Source organism: Mchenga conophoros, linkage group LG8 (assembly GCF_057382185.1).
Source record: "Mchenga conophoros isolate Kocher_MC1m ecotype Shallow Benthic linkage group LG8, M_conophoros_male_GT1.1, whole genome shotgun sequence".
NCBI classification, from domain to species: domain Eukaryota; kingdom Metazoa; phylum Chordata; class Actinopteri; order Cichliformes; family Cichlidae; genus Mchenga; species Mchenga conophoros.
Window position 1 is genome coordinate 23,103,932 of NC_140533.1, and position 21,150 is coordinate 23,125,081.

The following is a 21,150-nucleotide window of genomic DNA, read 5'->3' on the forward strand; positions in this document are numbered from 1 at the left end:
CATATGTCTGAATACAGACAGTGGAAAAATGTCAGTTTTAGTTTTACTGGATCTCAGTGCAGCATTTGATACAGTTGACCACAACATATTACTCAAACGACTGGAGAACTGGACAGGTCTTTCAGGAACTGTACTAAACTGGTTCAAAACATACTTAGAAAACAGGAAATACTTTGTATCAATAGGTAACTTCACATCTGAGAAGACAAGTATCACATGTGGAGTTCCCCAAGGTTCCATCTTGGGACCCCCTCTGTTTAACATTTGAATGCTCCCACTGGCACAGATTATAAAGAACAACAAAATAAACTACCACAGCTATGCAGATGACACACAAATATATATCACAATGTCACCAGGAGACCGAGGCCCTGTACAGGCTCTTGGTGAATGCATTGAGGAAATTAATGACTGGTTGTGCCACAATTTTCTCCAGCTAAACAAAAACAAAACTGAAGTAATAGTCTTTGGTGCCAAAGAAAAACGATCACAGGTCACCAGAGAACTTCAATCTATACACCTAAAAACCACAAACCAGGCGAGAAATTTGGGTGTAGTGATGGATGCAGACCTAAACTTAGAAAAACATATTAAGACAATAACAAAGTCAGCTTACTATCACCTCAAGAATATTTCAAGGATAAAAGATCTGATGTCTCAACAGGACCTGGAAAAACTAGTCCATGCATTCATCTTTAGTAGGCTTGATTACTGTAACAGCATCTTTACAGGTCTACCTAAAAATTCAGTCAGACAACTACAGCTCATTCAGAACTCTGCTGCTCGAGTCCTCACTAAGACCAAAAAAGTGGACCACATCAGTCCAGCTCTGAGGTCTTTACACTGGCTGCCTGTCCGTCAGAGGATAGACTTTAAAGTTCGGATGCTGGTCTATAAAGCTCTGAATGGTTTAGGACCAAAATACATCAGTGACCTCCTGACCCAGTATGAACCTTCCAGATCCCTCAGGTAATCTGGATCTGGTCTTTTATCAGTTCCCAGAGTCAGAACCAGACACGGAGAAGCTTTTATGCTCCTTATATCTGGAACAAACTCCCAGAAAGCCTCAGATCAGCTGAAACACTCAGTTTATTTAAATCCAGGTTGAAGACTCACCTATTCTCAGCTGCATTTGAATAAAACACCAAATCCACACTTTTAAGCTTAAATTTCAAAACTTACATTTTAACTACTGATTTTATCTACTGTTTTTTTTAATCAATTTTAAATCATGCTTTTTATTTTATTTTTTATTTTTTTTAACGTCTCTGTAAAGCACTTTGAATCACCTTGGTGTTGAATTGTGCTATACAAATAAACTTGTATATGTATGTATTTTTATATATATATATATATTAGGGGTGCAACGATATTCGTATCGATATTGAACCGTTCGATACAGTGCTTTCGGTTCGGTACGCATATGTATTGAACAATACAACATTTGTAATTTATTTTATCAATTTTCCTTCTGACGATGCTGTCTGTGTTGAGCGCTCAGTGAATCTGTGTTCGACTACTCCGCCTAGGCTGCACTGTCCAGCGCAGATCCACTGAGCGCTCAACACAGACAGCATAGTCAGAAGGAAGAGCGCAGGGCAAGCTAGCGAGACAGAAGTTAAGCTCTACTTGCAACAGGCAAATTGAACGTCATTCAGATCTGGCGTTTGGAATTATTTTGGTTTTCATGTGACATATGACCCTGAAGGTAAGCGAGTCATGGACTAAAGTAAAACAGTATGTTGGATGTGCCATGCAATGCTCAATTACATTGGTGGGAACTAGTGTGTTAGCGCAGTTAGCTCGTTAACGTGTTGGCCGTCTAGCCCCATGCACGGAGCGATCGGCGGTAGCTCGTTAACGGAGATTTGCCGTGTTGTGGCGTTAAGGTCATTTCAACGAGATTAACCTGAAAGCACTAGTGGGAACACAACGAATATGACTGCACATTTACGCCGACATCATCCTAGTGCAAAGACAAGTGGAAGCAGACAAAAAAAAGCAAGCATGCTACTAACTTTAGCCGAGTCATTTAGACAGCTGTTAGCACATGATTCTCCTTATGCTGCTGAGAATATAGCCCAGAAGAAGCGGATAGTATAGCTTTTATTTTGGAAAGAGCCATTTCTCTGTAATAAACTCTCTTTTCCAAAGATGAGTGATTCCTCAATCAGATACAGGGCTTGCAATATCACTAGCCCGACGTCCCGGAGCTAGCGATTTTTTCAGTCGGGCTACCAAAATCTATCTCTTCCCTGCCGGTTGGGCTACTGTAGGAAAAATATATGTCAATGCTTTTGCATTCTTTCAGAAATGTAGCTGGGTAATTATGTCATTGGCATCGGTGAGCCACTGTCAATATGTGACATATTGAAGTCGCGTTTGAATTTGCGCTTGTTTTTTTGCTTTCACTTTGCAATCGTGCGAACTGTGTATAGAGAGCGACAGCACTTATCTGTGAGTGATGATAATTTGTGCACCAATTCCTCTGACATCGTCTTATTAATCGTTAGCTTACTATGCAAACATGACAAGTGAAATCTCCCGCAGCAAGCTTAAACATGTGAGAGGTTGATCACGCAGAGAATCGCTGAGCTTATGTGAGTGCGTGTGTAAAAGCATTTCAGTTCTGCTGAGCCAAATAAGACAGGTCAGGGTGAAGAAGTGACAGCCAAAGAAAAGCTTACCACAAAACGGAAAAGTTATGACAAATCAGACTATAAGGCAAAAAGAAAGTGCAGCTTTATGGTTTCATGGACAAAAGAATTTCTGTGGCTGCAATATGATGAGCTAAATAACCAGGGCTGCACATAAGTGGTCCGCAGGTGCGCATTCGCTGTCAAAATAAAAAACACGCACAAGGGTTAGGGTTAAATTTAAAAACTGTACTTTTGAGTTAAAATATATATTTATAATTTTAATAAATGACAAATTAAAAATGCATGAACATTTTTTTGTATCGAAAAAATATCGAACCGTGACACCAAAGTATCGAACCGAACCGTGAATTTTGTGTATCGTTGCACCCCTAATATATATATATATATATATATATAAATACATACATACATATATATGTTAGAAGGTGGTTGTTAAGCAATGTAATGTTGTCATAACATCTAAATATTCAGTCTTAGATATAAATTAGATGTTATTGTCATGAAAGTGACAATGATAGTGATATTTTTTAAATAAAATTATCTGTGTATGAAAAATGGGTCAGTACAGTGGTTCCTAGGCAGCGTGACGACATCATAATATCAGACTTAGATTTTAAAAAAAACCTCAAGAAGCGGTTTCCATGAACAGCATTTCCTTTCATACTATTCGATTGATTACTAATAATATATTCATTGTAGTCTATTTAACAAAACAGCAACCCATATTTTCTAACCAGAACATATGACTTTTGTGTAAAGGGATCAAAAAAAAAAAATCACACCAGCAAGAGGAAATGGGAAAAACATATGATGTATCCTGAGTTGAGAAAAGTCCATTTCAGTTTGCACCCCTGAGGAAATCACCCGAGATGCGGCAACTATTAGAAATTTGGAACGATGATTCCAGCCCAGTGGGTACAGGGACACAGCGACCTTTCTCAGGACTACGTAAACAGTCTGTCATCACATGGACTCACTCTCGCCCTAACTCGTATGTTTTGTTGATAGAAATTGTTTTTAGGCATGAGTCAATAGATGGCAGGGGCAATTTGTGTGATTGTTGGTGAAATGAACACAGCCTTGTTGGCCACTCAGGATTCAGACTTTGAGTCAGCTGTCTTCCACAGAGGCTTAATGTCATCTTACACATTTGGGTAAAAACATTTCCTCTTCTTCTGGCTACACACAATGCATTTCAAATGTATTTTCAAGGTTAGCTGGATAGTTAAACTTGTCATTTTTAAGAAAGTCAAGTTCTTTATGCATCACTGTAAGAGTACATAGAGTTCATCACAAAGGTCAACAAGCAAACAACAAGCTGCTGTAGAGTTGCTACTTGTTACCTTCCAGTTACATTCTCAGAAGCTTCTTTACTGAGTTTATTTATTACATGGAAACCACAGAAGCAGAAGTAGCCATGCAAAGATGAAAGGTGTATCTCACATTCAGTCCCCTGTATTATTAAACACTTTGTTGTTGGGGTCCAAGTAAGTCACCTGCAAAGGTGAAATTTTGACTAGGTGAACCGTATGCACCGCAGCATTATCAACTGTGCATGCACAAAAAAGTAAACGTGCTTTCAACACATTTGTAATTCTGCTACAGCCCAAAATTTCATCCTAAATTGTCATCAAATTGAAGAAAGTTTGTTTTGTAAGCTGTACAGGTGCCACATTCAGATTAATAAGTAAGTACTAGACTAAAAAAAAATAATAGAGCTTCAATTACCTAAATTTGAGAACAGAATTAATGGACAATCTGTATCACACAGTAGGTTATTTTAGTACTTTCGTATTTTAGTCACCTTAATCACTTTACGCTTTTTTCAGTAATGTGCTAAACTCAGAAATCACATATAATTTGTGTTGTTAATGCTGTTAATATTTATTACAAAGACTGCTAGAAAGAAAATGATCAAATGTTCCTGTTCTATGGTCTAAAACTCCTGACAGTGGTGAGATATGAATATTACTTTTATTTATTTTTTTTGCGTGAAAGGTCAAGAGCATTGTGGTAACATGTAAACTGGGTCCAGGACAGAAACAACCGCAGTATACTGCTAAGACAACGGCTCTTTGAAAACATCTGCACCGACAGCATGCTAACCTAAAGCTAGCCATGAACAGTGATGTTAAAGCTGAGTGGATGCCGAATCAAGCCCAGCTGCCAAAGCTGGATCTTCAACAGGTAATGAAGGCAGTAATGAACAGTGAGCCCCTTAGCAATTTAGCATCCATTTCTATCTGCACCTACACTTGTAGAATTGCAGTGGTGATCATTTTGAAGTCTCTTTAGGCTGGATTTTGCACTTAAATAAAGATAGTGTCACGGTCTGAGTGAGTGGTGGATGTGCCTGGAGGCTGGCAGCAGTTTCTCTGAGGTGGAGGCAGGCGATCTCTCGCACCTGGCACCGGTCAGCAGCAATCAGGAGGCGGTTCTTAAACCTGGCCTGATCAGCTACTCCCAGTGATCACAGGCCCTATTCCTTTGTGTCTCCTTCATGTAGATTTCTTGCCTAACAAGTTTCTCTCTGTGTCAACAGTTTACCACAAACCTTCACACTGTCTTTCCATCAGCAGGAACCCCTAATCACCTCTGCAACCCCGCTCTGTAAAAGGACCTATCAGTATCATTCACCCTGCCTGCTGCCTGTTTCCCCTCATGGAAATCCTGCCACTAAGCTTCCCACTCGGATCTACAGCTTCCCCCAAGATTCACTGCACCTCTGCTACAAGTAAGCAGTCAACCCTACACAACCTCCGTCTGATATTCTGCCCTGCTCTGCCACTAACTGAACTCTCCCTGTGTCCTAGACACTTTGTGCTAATCGTGCCCTGGAGTAACCACCTCCTTAGTCCCCCTTAGTGAAGGTGACACCTAGTATTGCGACAGGTGTCTGTGTCAGCACACCTGTCAGTCAGCGCGGCCACAGGATTAGCTTTGAGTGTTAACAAAATCAATACACGAAGAAAAAAACACTCAAAAAACAATTAATACTTTACTTTAGTACATGTAATTAAGTTGTATTTACAACAAAAATCTTAGTGGATATAATTAGTTTTTTTAGGATATCTTCTGTCTCGCTTCCTTTTCCCCAAACAGGAAACCAACAATTCTACCCCTTCATAATGATTTATGCCTAACACATCAGCCTTTACCAGCTGATAATATGCAGCGACATCAGACAGGAGAGCTCTCAATACGTAAGAGGTTATCAGAAAAACCTTGGGAAGGTCATGTCTTACATAAGAATGTGCGTGTGTGCTCAGAGCTGAGGAGAGCAGATGACTGTCGACAAGTTTGCACTTTAAGGGAGATGGTGAGATAGGAGCTGAGTCAGCACAATCCACCTCTGACCAACAGAGGTTGGGTTTGGGGAACAATTTAAGTTTCGAGAATTGAGAATATATTTGGACAGCAAATCCTTACTTTGGAGCAGTCCTTTAGACAGCTGTTTGAGGATCAGGATTTGGTTTTGTGTACAGATTCCCTGAGCAGCTCTCTCTGTGTCTGTGTGTCACACACTCACTCACATACTAATTCAGGTCAGTTTTACTGATACTGCATCCACCCTAAGTCCCTCTACCGCATCATCATCTCTGTATTTCTAGTCATTTTTTTTCTGCTGTTAGTCAAAAGATTGTAAAACAAGAAGATGATTGTGTCACCATTTATGAGCTACTCAAAAGCAGGGCAGCAAGTTGTTTTTGACAAACAGTAACTCCTGTTACACTGAGTCACTGAGTTATATCATATATTCAGTATACTATAAAAAACTGGATGTTTCAGACTGTGATAAACACTCAGCTTTTTCTTTATTTGTAGCTTCATGATGTCATACAGAGTGTAGATATTAGGCACACAGCTGTTGCTATGCAGCAGCCCCACCCATATGCTGCTTAAACCACCTTTAAACTAAAAACTAAAACTACGTGTGGAAAAAAACAAATATTTTACTTAACTAATGTAAAAAATAAATACTAGACTTTTGAAAAAAGTAAACTAACTGAAAGATTTTTGTGAATTTTGTGAGTGCTTCGTTTTAGTATCTGTTTGGTAAAAATGCTTTCACAATGTGCCCGATGAGACATTGATAGACATATTTCTTGAGACTTTTGGGTGTCTACAACTTTCAAAAAGTTTTTATTGCATTACCTGTACTGATGTTCTTAAATATTTCCTATGACATATGCCACTGATACAATAATAATTAATTAAAAAGACTAAAACTAACACCGGGTGGAAGAAAATAATGTTAGAAGGGTCAAGGATTGTATGTACTCTAACAAAATAAGACATAATAATCCCCCCAAACAAATCTGCATACCTTGTAGTAAATTTGATTCAGCGGTAACAGAAATTACTGACTGCTGTAATTTTGCTTTTATGCCCCTCGCTCTCTAACACTTGCATGCATGCAGGCAAACACGCTTGTACATGTTTCCTTTGTACCTGCTTTCCTGTCTGCGCCTGCACTTCCCTATTTCATTTTCACTCTCCATGTATCTGAGCACATTCATTTACGGAGGAAGGAACATTGCACCTTAAGAAGCCCCCTTCTTGAGTCATCTGGGCGCCGAGCCGAGGATATGAAGCCTATCCTACCTGTCAGCGCTCACGGAGAGGAATCACCATCAGCCAGAGATCAAACCAGACTCACTGTTTTGGACATAATGAGAGAATGGGAATGGAAAAGAAAGCAGGATCGGGAAAAAGACAGCGGATACCAAAAATGAAATTGGAGGACAGGAGGAGAAGTGTAATGGAACAGAAAAGAGAAGTGTGAAAATAGAGGACAAGGATTTAAAGTGCCAGAAAATTTATAAGAAAGGTTAGTGTATATAGGCAAAGGATGAAAAGATATGGGGATAAACAAGGGATGAGCTGCACAGCAACAGGAAAGGAGAAAAGAAGATAAAGTGTGTGTGGTAAGAAATGAAAGAAGACGAGATAGAAAATGATGAAAAGGAAACTGAAAAAGGAGCTAAAGGAAAGGAGAAAAGGTGGAAAGAAGACAAGTAAGAGATGAGCCCGAGGTCGAGACAGATGTACACACTTGGTCAGTTCTCCCTGAAGCACTGACAGGCGAGCATACGCATGCCCCAGTGAAGAGCTGCAAACTTGCCAGCCTTTTTATATCTCTAATGTGAGTCTGTGTCTCTCAGCTGGTGTATGTGTGTTGGCACATGTGTGCCTGTCTGAGTTCAGATGTGCAGGGACTCTGTCTGCGCTGTCTGGCCAGCTACGCTTCATTACTTTCTTTGTGTGCTTTTGAATCTGTTTATGCCTGAATTAGCTCTGCCAGTGATCCATGCGCAAAATGCCAGATTAGCCCACAGAGCCCAGTCAGGGCTCCATTCATCTTTACCTGCCTGTTGTCACCTTATGCCATGAAACCCTCACCTGATATAACAAAACTGTGACAACAGTGACCGAACAACACGAGAAAGCAGGAGGGAGGCAGCTGTTAAATGGGTCAAAGCAGGCAAAACACAAACAAATAGAAGAAAATTTAAACAAAATTCAAATTAAATTAAAGAAGAAGAAGAAAAAGAGAAAAATGCTCACAATTTAATTAGACCGAATGCCAAACTGGGACACAAAGTTTTAGAAAGAACAATCAGAAATCATTCTGCTGTCCTCCTCTTGTTAAACAATGCCGGATCGAAGATGAAAACTGCTGCTATCGATTAATACCCAGTGAGCACACGTTTCTCATCAACACAGAGCCGGCTGTTCTTGTTTACTTATTTATTCCTGCCGATTTCATTTCTGATGTGAGAGACGTTCGCCTTGCTTGCGTTTAAATAAACCCTGATGTATTCATCTGTTACAAAAGCTCACACAGTAAGGGAGTAATTGCAGTGCAGCATTAAACACTGTAATCATATTAGGTGCTGCTGGTATATCTGTGTCTGTTTGTCTTGACCTGTCTGTTGGGGAAAATTACAAAACACAGGGTTCGTCCCACTCTGCAGAGCAATTTAGTCTCCTTTGGCTCATTGTTTTGGGTTTCAAAACTGCAGCTTTATCATTTCTGTTAAGTTTCCAATCACAAACAATAAGCAATAAGTGGATGTGACTCCTAGATAGGAAAGACGTTTTACCAGACTATTCACTAGAAAAATCAAATGCCTTTAATATCCTAATACCCATTCCCCTTCTGCAATGAACAGCAAAAAAAACATATACCTTCTTAAAAAGGTGAAAACTATTGTGACCACCTACATGAAACATTTGATTGACTTTTATCTACCACAGTAAAAATATTAGATTTTGATGAAAAGATTCAGTAACTCTTAACACAGAATAGTCCACCTGAACCACGTTCCAGATTAAGTTGATCAAGAACATCTGCTTCTAATTGATGTAAAAACGTTTGTTGCAAGAAATATGTCACATGCTTCACTTTCAAGGCAGACTCACAGAAGGATCATATAATGGCTGAATCCGTGAAACACAAGCATGCGTACATACAGGAGGGACGGTTTGTGTTTCTAGGAGCATCTAGACAGGAGCAGGGGAGGTAATGAACATCTCTGAGGTTTGTAGCTTGTCAATGTGACTTCCAAACCCACTTATGTCTTCACGCTCTACATCCCTTCCCATCTCTCATGCCCTACAACCTCACGAAAAGAGAGAAAAAAATGGGTGTATGCAATAGCTTGAAAATGAAAGTCAAACTAAACTCTGCCCAGTGGAGGTTTCCCCTTGATATACCTGGACATTTCACTTGTCTCTCTGTGTGTGCTTTCTGGGGTAATTTTGAGCAACTGACTGGGGGAGAGTGCGTCTAATTAGGGACCAAAATTGATGTCCTCATTTGAGTTTTACCCCAGCGTTCAGCAGATGTAAAGTGATTTCTGTCTTAATTGTTAAGGTTAAGGTTAGTAATTGAGGTTAAGGTAAGGCTGATCCTCCAGGGAAAGAATTTAAATCAGTGCCTTTAAATTAAAGTATGCTACACTAAGGTGCGATTGCAGGTACAACTGTGGTCAGAAGTGTACATATGCTCATCACGGACGTGGATGCCATTGTAATGTTGGGCTTCTAATGATTTCTTTAAATCGTTCGTTCATATTTGAATTTATTTAGCATGTTCTCTAGCCCACACAGGCTCAAAAGTATACATACATTCATTTATACCTTAATAAGCTGTGCTGAAGGTTCTATCTTAACAAGGTAAACGTCTGTTAACTTCTCATTTGTGGTCATGATTGACTACAGCTAGTAGTAAAAGGCTTTTATTTGACAACACTCACTGGATTGACCAGTCAGAATCAGAATCAGAATCAGAATGGGTTTATTGCCAGATGTTGAGGTTTACAACATTAGGAAATTGCTGCGGTGCTTCAGTGCAGACAATAAGAATTAAAGTGCTATGTAGAAAGAAAGATATGTGCATGAGATATACATGAGATATATACATGAGAATAAGAATTATGAGTGCTACGTAGAAAGATATATACATGAGTGCAGGTGGTGATCAGTGCCAAACATATATACATGGGAATAAGAATTATGAGTGCTACGTAGAAAGATATATACATGAGTGCAGGTGGTGATCAGTGCCAGACATGAAATGATGCAGTGACACAGCGTAGGGTCATGTGTTAGTGGCGGGGACAGTCATGTGGTTATTGTTCATGTGTCCGACAGCAGAGGGGAAGAAACTGTTCTTGTGGCGAGAGGTTCTGGTGCGAATGGACCGGAGCCTCCTGCCTGAGGGGAGCAGGTCAAACAGACTGTGTCCAGGGTGAGAAGGGTCAGCTGAGATCCGAGCTGCACGCCGCAGAGTCCTGGAGGTGTACAGGTCCTGCAGAGATGGGAGTCTGCAGCCAATCACCTTCTCAGCAGAGCGCACAACACGCTGCAGTCTCTGTTTGTCCCTGATAGTGGCTCCAGCGTACCACACGGTGATGGAGGAGGTGAGGATGGACTCGATGATTGCAGTGTAGAATTGCATCATCGTCCGTGTTGGCAGGTTGAATTTCTTCAGCTGCCTCAGGAAGTACATCCTCTGCTGGGCTTTCTTGATGACGGAGGTGATGGTGGGCTCCCACTTCAGGTCCTGGGTGATGGTGGTACCCAGGAAGCGGAATGAGTCCACAGAGGTGATGGGGGTGTCAGTCAGGATGATGGGGGGGAGTGGGGCTGTGTGCTTCCTGAAGTCCACAATAATCTCCACTGTCTTCTGGGCATTCAGCACCAGGTTGTTGTGGCTGCACCAGGACACCAGACGTTCAACCTCCCTCCTGTAGGCAAACTCATCCCCGTCAGAGATGAGTCCAATAACGGTGGTGTCATCTGCAAACTTGATTAGCTTGACAGACTGGTGGGTGGAGGTGCAGCAGTTGGTGTACAGGGAGAAGAGCAGAGGAGAAAGAACACAGCCCTGAGGGGAGCCGGTGCTGATGGTCCGGGAGTCCGAGACATTCTTTCCCAGCCTCACGTGCTGCTTCCTGTCCGTCAGGAAGTCAGTGATCCACCGGCAGATGGGATCAGGCACATTCATCTGGGAAAGCTTGCCTCGGAGATGGTCTGGAAGGATGGTGTTGAAGGCAGAGCTGAAGTCCACAAACAGGATCCTGGCGTAGGTTCCTGGGGAGTCCAGATGCTGCAGGATGAAGTGTAGGGCCATGTTGATGGCGTCGTCTACAGACCTGTTGGCTCTATATGCAAACTGCAGGGGGTCCAGGAGGGGGGCCGTGAGGGTCTTGAGATGGGAGAGAACTAGGCGCTCAAATGACTTCATGACCACAGATGTCAGAGCCACGGGTCTGTAGTCATTTAGTCCAGTGATCCTAGGTTTCTTGGGGACAGGGATTATGGTAGAGGACTTGAAGCAGGCAGGCACATGACATGCCTGCAGTGAGGAGTTGAAGATGCCAGAAAACACTGGGGCCAGCTCGTTTGCACAGTGTCTGAGGGTGGCAGGAGACACACCGTCTGGGCCGGGAGCTTTCCGAGCATTCAGACTCCTAAACTGCTTCCTCACATCTGCTTCATGAATATGAAGAGTTGTGGTCGGAGGAGGTGGTGTGAAATCCTCTTTTGTGTGGGGTGAGGGGGCGGGTGTTGCAGGTGAACAGTTTGAAGGTGGTGATGGCTCTATGGAGGTAATCAGTAATCAGAGCATTGGGAAGGTTTAAAGAACTCAATGATGATCTAAGAAGAAGACAGATTACAGATAACTGCTTCTTTCTTAATGTTCATGCACAATTTCAACATCTCACATGTCCATGTAACCTTTTATCATAACCAATCATATGTTTTGAAATATTTCTGATGAATACCCTTTAGTCTCTTTGTAAACAGCTTTTACTCCTGAGCCTTTATTAATTTATACCTTGACAAGGCCATGAAAGTCTAACGCAGAATAGCTCTACTTACTATAAACAGAGACAAATACAAGGGCATAATTGCCTCTAAAAATAATCAGACGATTGAAACTGTCTGACCCTCAGAACTGCAGCTTTAAAGGTGTCGTCTTCTCCAGTGACTGACATGAAACACCTTCCATATCCTTTTTTATGAAAAGCAATCTGCGCTAAATGAACATCGGTGTCTATCAAAAGCCACGTGTCGAGCCAGTCGGAGAGTCTCTATCTTTTGAGCCATCATCTACCATGTGAAGTTTTATCTTTATTCAAGTCATGCATCATTATGCAAAACCAGAGATGTGAAGAAAATGTTATTAATTGTTCACCCGCAGGAGATTTAGATCAAACTAAATCAGCATAATATAAAAAACTATAAATTCCCACGCCTTCCTGAGAGCACACTCTGTGCATGAAGTGTGTGAGGATTGTAATATCACTCCTGCTTTCTAATGTTTCTTTCCTGTAGGTAGACACAGACTAATAATATTCAGACTCCACTCGTCTGTCCAGAAATGTACAGTGTCTATTACAGCTCGGTGTCTCTTTTGTTTTCCCTCCAGGGCTCAAATGAACAGAGCAGTAATGGGAAAGGGAACATCACTCGTCCATCTTTCTCTTCCTCTCCTCTTCGCCATCGTTCTTACACTTCGCTTGGTGGGAAGCTGAAAACTAAGAGGTTAACGAGGAGGAAGTGTCATCTGGCTTTGCCGCTGAGCACACAAACACACACGTAAATCAACACACACCACACTTCATCCTCCAGTGAAGAGGTAGTTTTTTTCTTCTTTTTTTCTGAAATGAGAGAAAAATTGTAGATGTAAATTAAAATGTTATTACAGTTTTTCTCGATTGCTTAAACACTATAACCAGGCCTCTAAACTAAAATTTCAAAACCGTAACGCTATTGTTCAAAAAGCTCACCCATTTCCCTGAACTATAAACACTATTCCCTGCTTTGACACATGACTCAAATTTGGTGAACTGTTACTGCAAAACTCTACACACAAATCCCTACATTTTACAGTGCTTACACCATGTAGTCATTTAGAAAGCACTAGCATGCAATAATGTTAACTTAAGTCAGCATAGCTTGAGCTCAATTAGCACACAATTAACCAGGTGGAAACACTAGGAGTCAAAATTTAGCACACACCAATCAGAACCTGCGATGGATAGATAAAAGGGCCAAAGTCAGCTCATTCAGGTTTGAAACAATGGATCCAAAGAGATGCAAAGGAAGAGGACGTGGTGGAGAAAGAGGACGTGGTGAAGGAGGAGGACGTGGTGAAGGAGGAGGACGTGGTGGAGGAAGAGGACATGGTGAAAGAGGAGGGTGTGGTGAAAGAGGAGGACGTGGTGGAAGAGGAGGAGGAGGTGGTCTAGGACAACAGGAAGGTGGTGGAGGAGGAGGGAGAGGTGGAGGAGGAGGAGGACGTGGTGAAGGAGGTGGAGGTGGAGAACGACAGCGACAAGGAAGGGGAAGAGCAAGGGCAAGAAGACAGTCAGTCTCGGATGAAATTCGAGCCACTTTAGTTGACCATGTCCTTGTCCATGGGATGACTATGAGGGAGGCTGGGCAACGAGTACAACCAAATTTGAGTCGCTTCACTGTTGCCTCCATCATCAGAACCTTCAGGGAGGAAAACAGGTAGGTGTACTTGCAGTAAGACTGCTTTGTACAGTAACGTTTAAGTTACTGAACTTATGTGTCTTGAGTTTCAGTATGTTTCCATTATTTGCCTGTAAAATGAATGTGTGACAGTTACAGTAATGAGTGCTTCTATTTTTGTAGGACACAGAGATGACCACCTGGTGGAGGCAGGTTAAGGCTTTTGTCGGAGGAGCAAGAGAGGGAACTTGTAAACATGGTAATTGCAAATAATGTAATCCGCCTGCAAGAGATTCAAAGGAGAGTGATTGAGGATGATCATCTTTTTCGAGGCATAAATGCCATCAGCCTCTCCACAATTGACCGCATCCTCCGAAAGAATCAATTCCGGATGAAACAGGCATACCGAGTCCCTTTCGAACGAAACTCTGACAGAGTGAAAAACCAACGTGTGGAATATGTTCAGGTATGAGTTTGGATATTGTATAAAGTATTGTGTACCATCACAGCATGGCAGTTTATGCTGCCATTTCAGCACTCTTGAACTGTGGTTCAGGGTACCGATTGACTCTACTGTGTTATGTGTTTTGCAGAGAATCTTTGAGATTGAAGGACGGCCTGTTCCCCATGAAATAATCTTTGTGGATGAGGCAGGTTTTAACCTGACCAAAAGAAGGAAAAGGGGGAGGAACATAATTGGCCATCGGGCTATTGTAAATGTCCCTGGTCAGCGTGGGGGGAATGTCACTATGTGCGCAGCCATCAGCCAACGAGGGGTACTCCACCGCCATGCCGTACTAGGACCCTATAACACTATGCTTCTCCTTGCTTTTCTTGATGGTTTAAGACAACATATGTTCCAGCTGGACTACAGGGAACCAGCACAGCCAGAGCAGCCTCACTACGTTGTTGTGTGGGATAACGTCAGCTTCCATCGCGCTGCTCTGGTTCGTGACTGGTTTACCCAAGGTTTTCTAATATCTTTCTGCCTACATACTCTCCCTTTCTAAACCCGATAGAGGAGTTATTTTCGGCATGGCGGTGGAAAGTGTATGACCGAGAACCTTATGTCCGTGTTCACCTCCTTCAGGCCATGGAAGAGGCCTGCCTAGACATATCAGTAGATGTATGCCAGGGGTGGATCAGGCATGCAAGAGGATTTTACCCCCGCTGCCTGGCTGGGGCCAATATAGCCTGTGATGTGGATGAGATTCTCTGGCCTGACCCAGACCAAAGACAAGATGCTGAGGTGGGATAATGTTTCTGGTGTGTGTTGTACTGTATAGTACATGAATGACAATGTGCCACTGTACATACATTGGTTGCGTCTTTTGTGTTTATCATGTGACAAGGGTTTTGAAGGGGAGAACCATAAGCAACCTATTTGTTTTGGAACTATTGTTTTGAATTAATTGTACCAGTGTGCAAAACTCTGTTGTAGTGTGTGTGTTTTTGAGGGCTTGTGTTTGATGTCTGAGGGCAAAGTTTGGTTTTTCAGCAGGAGTGAATAGTTTTGGGTGTAGAGCTTCATTTTGACCTGGAAATAGGATGTTTGGGAAATTGAGTGAGATGTTATGGATTTGTGTTTACTGTTGTGAGGATATGAGGCGTAGTTTCAAGAAATGTGTTTTAGCAATCGAGAAAAACTGTAATTTCAAGCAAAATGTCAAAGCTGCAACTATGACAAACCTGTCATATGTCACCATGACCAGCTATTAAGGACTCAGATTGTCCTTTTTCTTATCAAACCTAATCCAAAACTATAAAAAAAAAAAAAAGAATCTTCTGTGGAAACTTTATTGTCATTTGTCCAGCGTGGTTATGGGATGGAGAACTGCACCTGCTGAAACGCCTGCTGTTGTTTTAACAGATGCAGTAGCCGTGAAAGTCAGGCTTTACAAGCACTGTCAGGTTTTTTCACCTTTCTTTTTTTCTAAAAGTTCCTGTGACCAGTGATGATTTTTCATTTCCTAATGATTATGAGCACCATGAAGCAAGTCCTCCTTCATAACTGTTCACATGCATTTGAAGTTAAACATTGTTTGTCTTGCATGATTAATAATGACATTTGCAGTTTTACATTTAGGAGAGGTAATTTTTAAAGTGTATTACTGTATTTATCTGTTTTCACAGATGTATTGCTATGCTATTGTGTACAGACACAGAGGATGAGTTCAAATAATGTAGAAGAATGCCTTTTCCTTTTCCTATAGCCGAGTGTGAACCCACGCAGGCACAGGAGAACATGCAAACTCCACACAGAAAGGCCACAACTAGTCCATGAAACCAGGACTCTGTTGCTGTGAGCAAAACCGTGCAATGCAATACTCTACCCCAATGTCCAGTGCTTGCTAACACAGTGAACTTGTTATATATTGGTAACATAACTACTAACAGTAGTTATCTGCTTTGAAGCAGTGCCTAGATGTCTGCCTTTTCAAATGTTCACTGTTTTTGTCCTTGAACATAGTAGCATGCCAAAACTGACCTATGGTAGTTTTTGTAGTTCAGCGCATGACATCTGTAGGCCTTTTGCTATAAACCATGAATGCAGAAACATCTGGAATTTGTGGAAGTATTTTGCTTCAATGGATGACCCCTTAAATTATATATATTACTCTCAATAGTAACACTTATTTTTTAGGAAAATACTATTTGCTATAATTAGATGATATAAAGACCTTTTGTATTAAGTGCGCATGGAAAAAGTTGTAAATGCAGAAACTGACTGAAATGGGATAGTCTGCATAAATGACAAAAATAGCAAAAGTGAAGGAAAGCAGAAAATATTAAGTGGGAAAGCAAATGTTTTCTTGTTGCCTCCTGTTACCCACTGTCCAGGGACAATTTAACCTTGAAACAAAGGCTGCATGTCTGTAGAGTGAGTGGAACACATGAGAGGTTAGAAGAGACTTTTTGTGTCCGCGAGACTGTGTGTGTGTGTGTGTGTGTGTGTGTGTGTGTGTGTGTGTGTGTGTGTGTCAGGAGTGGTATGAGAGGATATGACAGGTCAGTGCAGTACTGTGCTGTGTAGAAGGGGAGAATCGACCTTGTCTGTTTTATTGAATTAAAGTTTTCGTTTCAGAATAAAACATGAGGGAGAAGAAAAGGTCAGTAACATTTTCATGAGCTTAATCTGGTACTACAACTTGCACTTTATATTGTTAAAACAGGCAAACTGAGGCCAATTATGTGTTGTCATAGTACAGCCTTGTTTAAACAGTAGTAAGAGTTGTAGAGTTTCTGTTAAAGCTGGTGCCACACTGAAAAAAATATGTTGTTGGATTTACTTAATTCAATGGTGGACATTTGTTGCACACAGATGTTTTGCTTTGGCAGCAACTTAAACAATTGAATTAAATTAACACAATTTATTCATGTTCAATAAACTTGTGCAATTTGTGTTGATAAAATGTGACTTAAACATGTTTTGATGAAGTAATTTGAGCTCTTGGAATATTTTAATCCTTCACAATTTTCTCACGTTATCCCAACACGATTCAATAACTTTTACCCAATACTACTTGGTCACTTAAATACTACATGTTATCTTCAAATTACATTTTGCTATTATATTCTAGTATCAAATACACAATTTTCAAATGGAGGCCTTATAACAGATTGTATTGTTCTCTTCCAAGATGGTTGCTGGCATCCACCAGTAACCTTTCAAAACAACATGTCTAATTTCACTGCAGTAGGTAAAGAATTAAACTGACATTACTCCTCTACTGAATCTATATAAATCAACAGTTAAATAATGTCAGTTCTTCCGTGTTCTCTGGAATCAATCACAGCAAAGAAATTGGACCGTTTCTTTTGAAAAATGTTGGGAAAGAACAATACAAAACATTCTATTTAAGGCCTCTAACGTCAAGATTCAGTTAAACAACAATTATAACTAAACAATTTGAGGTAATGTTAGTTTCCATTAACATTAAATTAGGTTACTGAATTGGCAAACACCTTCCTATTAACACTACCCATTTTACCCCAATAACTAAAGAAATTAGCACTTGCAGGTCAAAACCTTTATTCAAGAGACGCAAAAATAACATTGATACAGTGACTGTCAAAAATTACAGCACTGATCATACTGTGACATCTTGGTTCAAAACAGCACACTCAGAAATATTCAACGTTCTTTACTTCAACTGAATGAAACTGAAAATACCATTTCACACGACCCATATGGGATATTTAGACTGTATAACTGTTCACGCTACATCTCTTCACTAGTAAAAGAAAGAAAAAATACAAAGAGAAATTTAAAAATGCTGCCAAACAGACAAACAGAACTTGTACAGAGCAAAAGGAAAAACAAACAACAACAAAAAACGGCTCGTCCTCATGGCAGTTGCAGAGTATATAAAAATGAACCCTGCGATCCGTTCCTGGAATTGAGCTTCAAAAATGCAGCAGAACAAGTGTGAGATTTAAATGTCCTCTCACCTAGAGCTGATCACCTCACATGCATAACAGTGAGCTTCGTTGCAGGAGCAGTTTTGTCTTAGTTGTGAGCTTTTCTTGAGAGCTGAGTTGCATCCAACTCCATTACCACCCATTGAATCACCTCAAAAGTGTAGCAGAGTTGTGATGGGTAACTCATGTTGAAGGAATAAAAAAAGGTCCAAACAGCATGGCTACTGCAAAGGTCACGTTATCCAGATCTTGAAGAACAACATCAGAAAAGTCATTGCCTGCCGCATCCTCTGGAGACAGATGTTCATTGTGGTTTTCTCAATCTGTGCAGTGGCCTCAGTCAAGTCCTGGTTAAACACAAAACATTTCTTTAAGATTCCTTTTTAAACTCATCTCTTTTTAATCTACCAGTTCTAATGTTAGAGTAATTTAAACCAATGCAAGCAACATAGTAAATAGCTATAGCCAAAGAGTGGCCTGCCATGCTGCCATTCATGGTCTAACAGAGTTTCTAAGAGAGGGTGAAAAACATAATAATTTCAAATGCTTTACATTAGTTTTTGTTAGAAAGACACCGGCCCATCAGAAATCCAGGTTATGTCACTCAGAAGATGTTAGAATTTAGACTTTCAGCCCCACAATTTGGTTAGCTGTTGGTCAGTTGGTCATTTTTTCAAACAAAAGCTAATGTAAATATTGGTGGGATTTTCCTTTGTTCATTAGAATGACAAATTTAAAGTTTTTTCACACTGATGTGACCCCTAATACAGGGGTGGGGGTGGGGCCTCAAGGGCCGGCGGCCAAGTTCACTACCAGGCCTCATGTGAACTTCAAATTATTAAAGAGGACTACTGGTCCTAACCAGTCCAATGAGGATCAAGTGGATAACTAAATGCATTTTTAAATGTTGCAAAGCCACAATCTACTCATAAAACACTCACCATGAACTCCTGCACCAAGATGTTGCAATTGTCTTTCACACAGATGCGGAGCACTGTGATGAGGGACTCCGAGCATTAATGTCATCCTTGACTATTATAACAAAGAAAACAGAGATTTGTGAACTTTTCAGTAGCACAGAAGAAAATGATCCCAGACAAAAACTCTTGACTTTTTAAACCAGTCAACATGCAACACCAGCATCTACAAAGCAATATCAAAAGTTCCTGTTTGACATCAACTTTATGGATATATAGTTTCCAGAACATTTATTTTTAAAAAAAGATAATTTTTTCTCAGTGGGCCAGTAAATGCATGACGAAAATTATGGCATCCTTTTAGTGGAATCATTACTCACAGGTAATAGTTGACTGTTTCAATGGATGTAGCATAAAAATCTTTTACTGACCTAATGCAATACATATACACTTTGTAGTTAAAGAATTTTAAAGTTCTTACTGTCATTATGGCAGCTACATCCTTTAGCTTTGTGCCCTGTTCCCCTGATCACTTTGCAAACACTTTCAGCAGACTGTCAGAGAAAAACTCAGCTCCGTCAGAAACCTTGACTGTAAAGGCATGGTTGGGATGCACTGGAATGCTGCATTTTATCTGAAATGACATAAAATTATTTTGAAATAACAGCAGGCACTGTGCTTGGTTAATCAGTAATGTTTTGTTGAATAAAAACTGTGTTTCCAGATCTTATGGGATTTAAAAAAATCCAAAGATGTTTGTTTCTGATTTGCAACCCAACAACCCACAAGTTACAACCTCATTTCAGTTCAAGTGTGCATTAATGCGAGTCCAGTAATCACCTTTCTGGCAATACATACAGGTATAAGTTAAACCTATGGCAGATTTTGGATCTCTCAGTTGTATTAATAGGGTGAGTATGCATGCACCTAATAATTATAAAAAACCTATTATAATTAAGTTACAGAAACGAAAATAGAATATACTTTCTTACCATAACACCTTGAACCCACAATCCATCAGCTGACTCCTGGTGAAATGCAGAATAGAGGTCATCTCTCAATGTGCAGCAAAAAAAACAAAAACAAAAACAAAAACAAAAGGAGGGCAGGAGGGGTAGGGATGTAAGCTAGCATAATGCCGCTGATGATATTAGCTAAAGCTGTTCAATGTCCAAAATCTCACTAACACCACGGTGCAGTAAATACACAATGTAACTGAAGAGTCAGTTGACAAATCTATTCACACAGAAAACCAAATTATGTTATGAGTGCCTCGTAATTAGGTTTAATGTGATATTACGGCTCTTGTGCCAAAGACAAATTCAAATGAAAAAGCGCCAATTCTTTGACAACAGATAAAACAGCAAATAAGCTAACGGCTCTTTTTTAGCATGTTACATGGCGACACTCTAGACGTTTAACTACATTTGGCTGAAATATGGTAAAAATGAATTCAAAAAATCAAGACATACCAAAAACGTAGAATTGGCTGCTCGACTTGACTGAGATGGATGCCTTTTTTAAACCACGATCCAAAGCCCGCGAGATGAAATCACGCGTGGTTTCACGAGATTTAACGTTGCTATCTTATTGACTTACTTCACCTGAACATGATATGAACAATTTAATACACCCTTTCTGCATATCATGTAGTTTTTACACTATATAGTTACATTTAACTTTAAAACATGAGGCAATTGTGTTAAATGCATGCAAGATGCTTACATAAATCCAAGAGATGGCCAGTCCCTTTTTTTCAGTGCAGTGGTACATTCAGGGAAATGTTAGAGGTGTTTCTGCATTGTTCACGTTGTTATCACACAATTTAATTTATGAAACAAGTAATTCTTGTTTTTTTCTACCACCTGAGCTATTTTAGTTGTTCGTTTTTCTAGCATACTTACTCATGTGAAAACACCACAATACCATCAATTCCCAAAAGGAAAACATGTAGCACTCTCTCTCCTCCACACTGTGTGTATATGTACTAACAAGCTGCTACCTTGAAAACACTACAGTATAAAAGGAGCTTGAAACAGGAACAAACTAAGACTAAAGCATTTGCATTGGTAAAAATGCCACAGTGATACAATTGAAGGGTGTTGTTTAAGGCTACACAGAGGGTCAAACACATTTGTAATGTGTGGATGAGCTGCCAC

General features: G+C 40.4%; 3 long non-coding RNA genes across 3 annotated transcripts; 2 read left to right on the forward strand and 1 right to left on the reverse strand.

The window, feature by feature from the left end:
* Positions 1–1,583: 1,583 nt before the first annotated feature.
* On the forward strand, positions 1,584–13,357 carry LOC146568792 (uncharacterized). Its single transcript, XR_014893529.1, has 3 exons — positions 1,584–1,708; positions 5,240–5,394; positions 12,604–13,357. It is a non-coding gene; the product is annotated as an uncharacterized LOC146568792 (long non-coding RNA).
* A 164-nt stretch (positions 13,358–13,521) lies between these two features.
* LOC146568793 (uncharacterized) lies at positions 13,522–16,931 on the forward strand. The gene is made up of 3 exons (XR_014893648.1): positions 13,522–13,691; positions 13,836–14,118; positions 14,246–16,931. It is a non-coding gene; the product is annotated as an uncharacterized LOC146568793 (long non-coding RNA).
* A 2,144-nt stretch (positions 16,932–19,075) lies between these two features.
* On the reverse strand, positions 19,076–20,746 carry LOC146568794 (uncharacterized). The gene is made up of 3 exons (XR_014893647.1): positions 19,984–20,746; positions 19,473–19,625; positions 19,076–19,106 (listed from the first exon to the last, which is right to left on the reverse strand). It is a non-coding gene; the product is annotated as an uncharacterized LOC146568794 (long non-coding RNA).
* Positions 20,747–21,150: the final 404 nt, after the last annotated feature.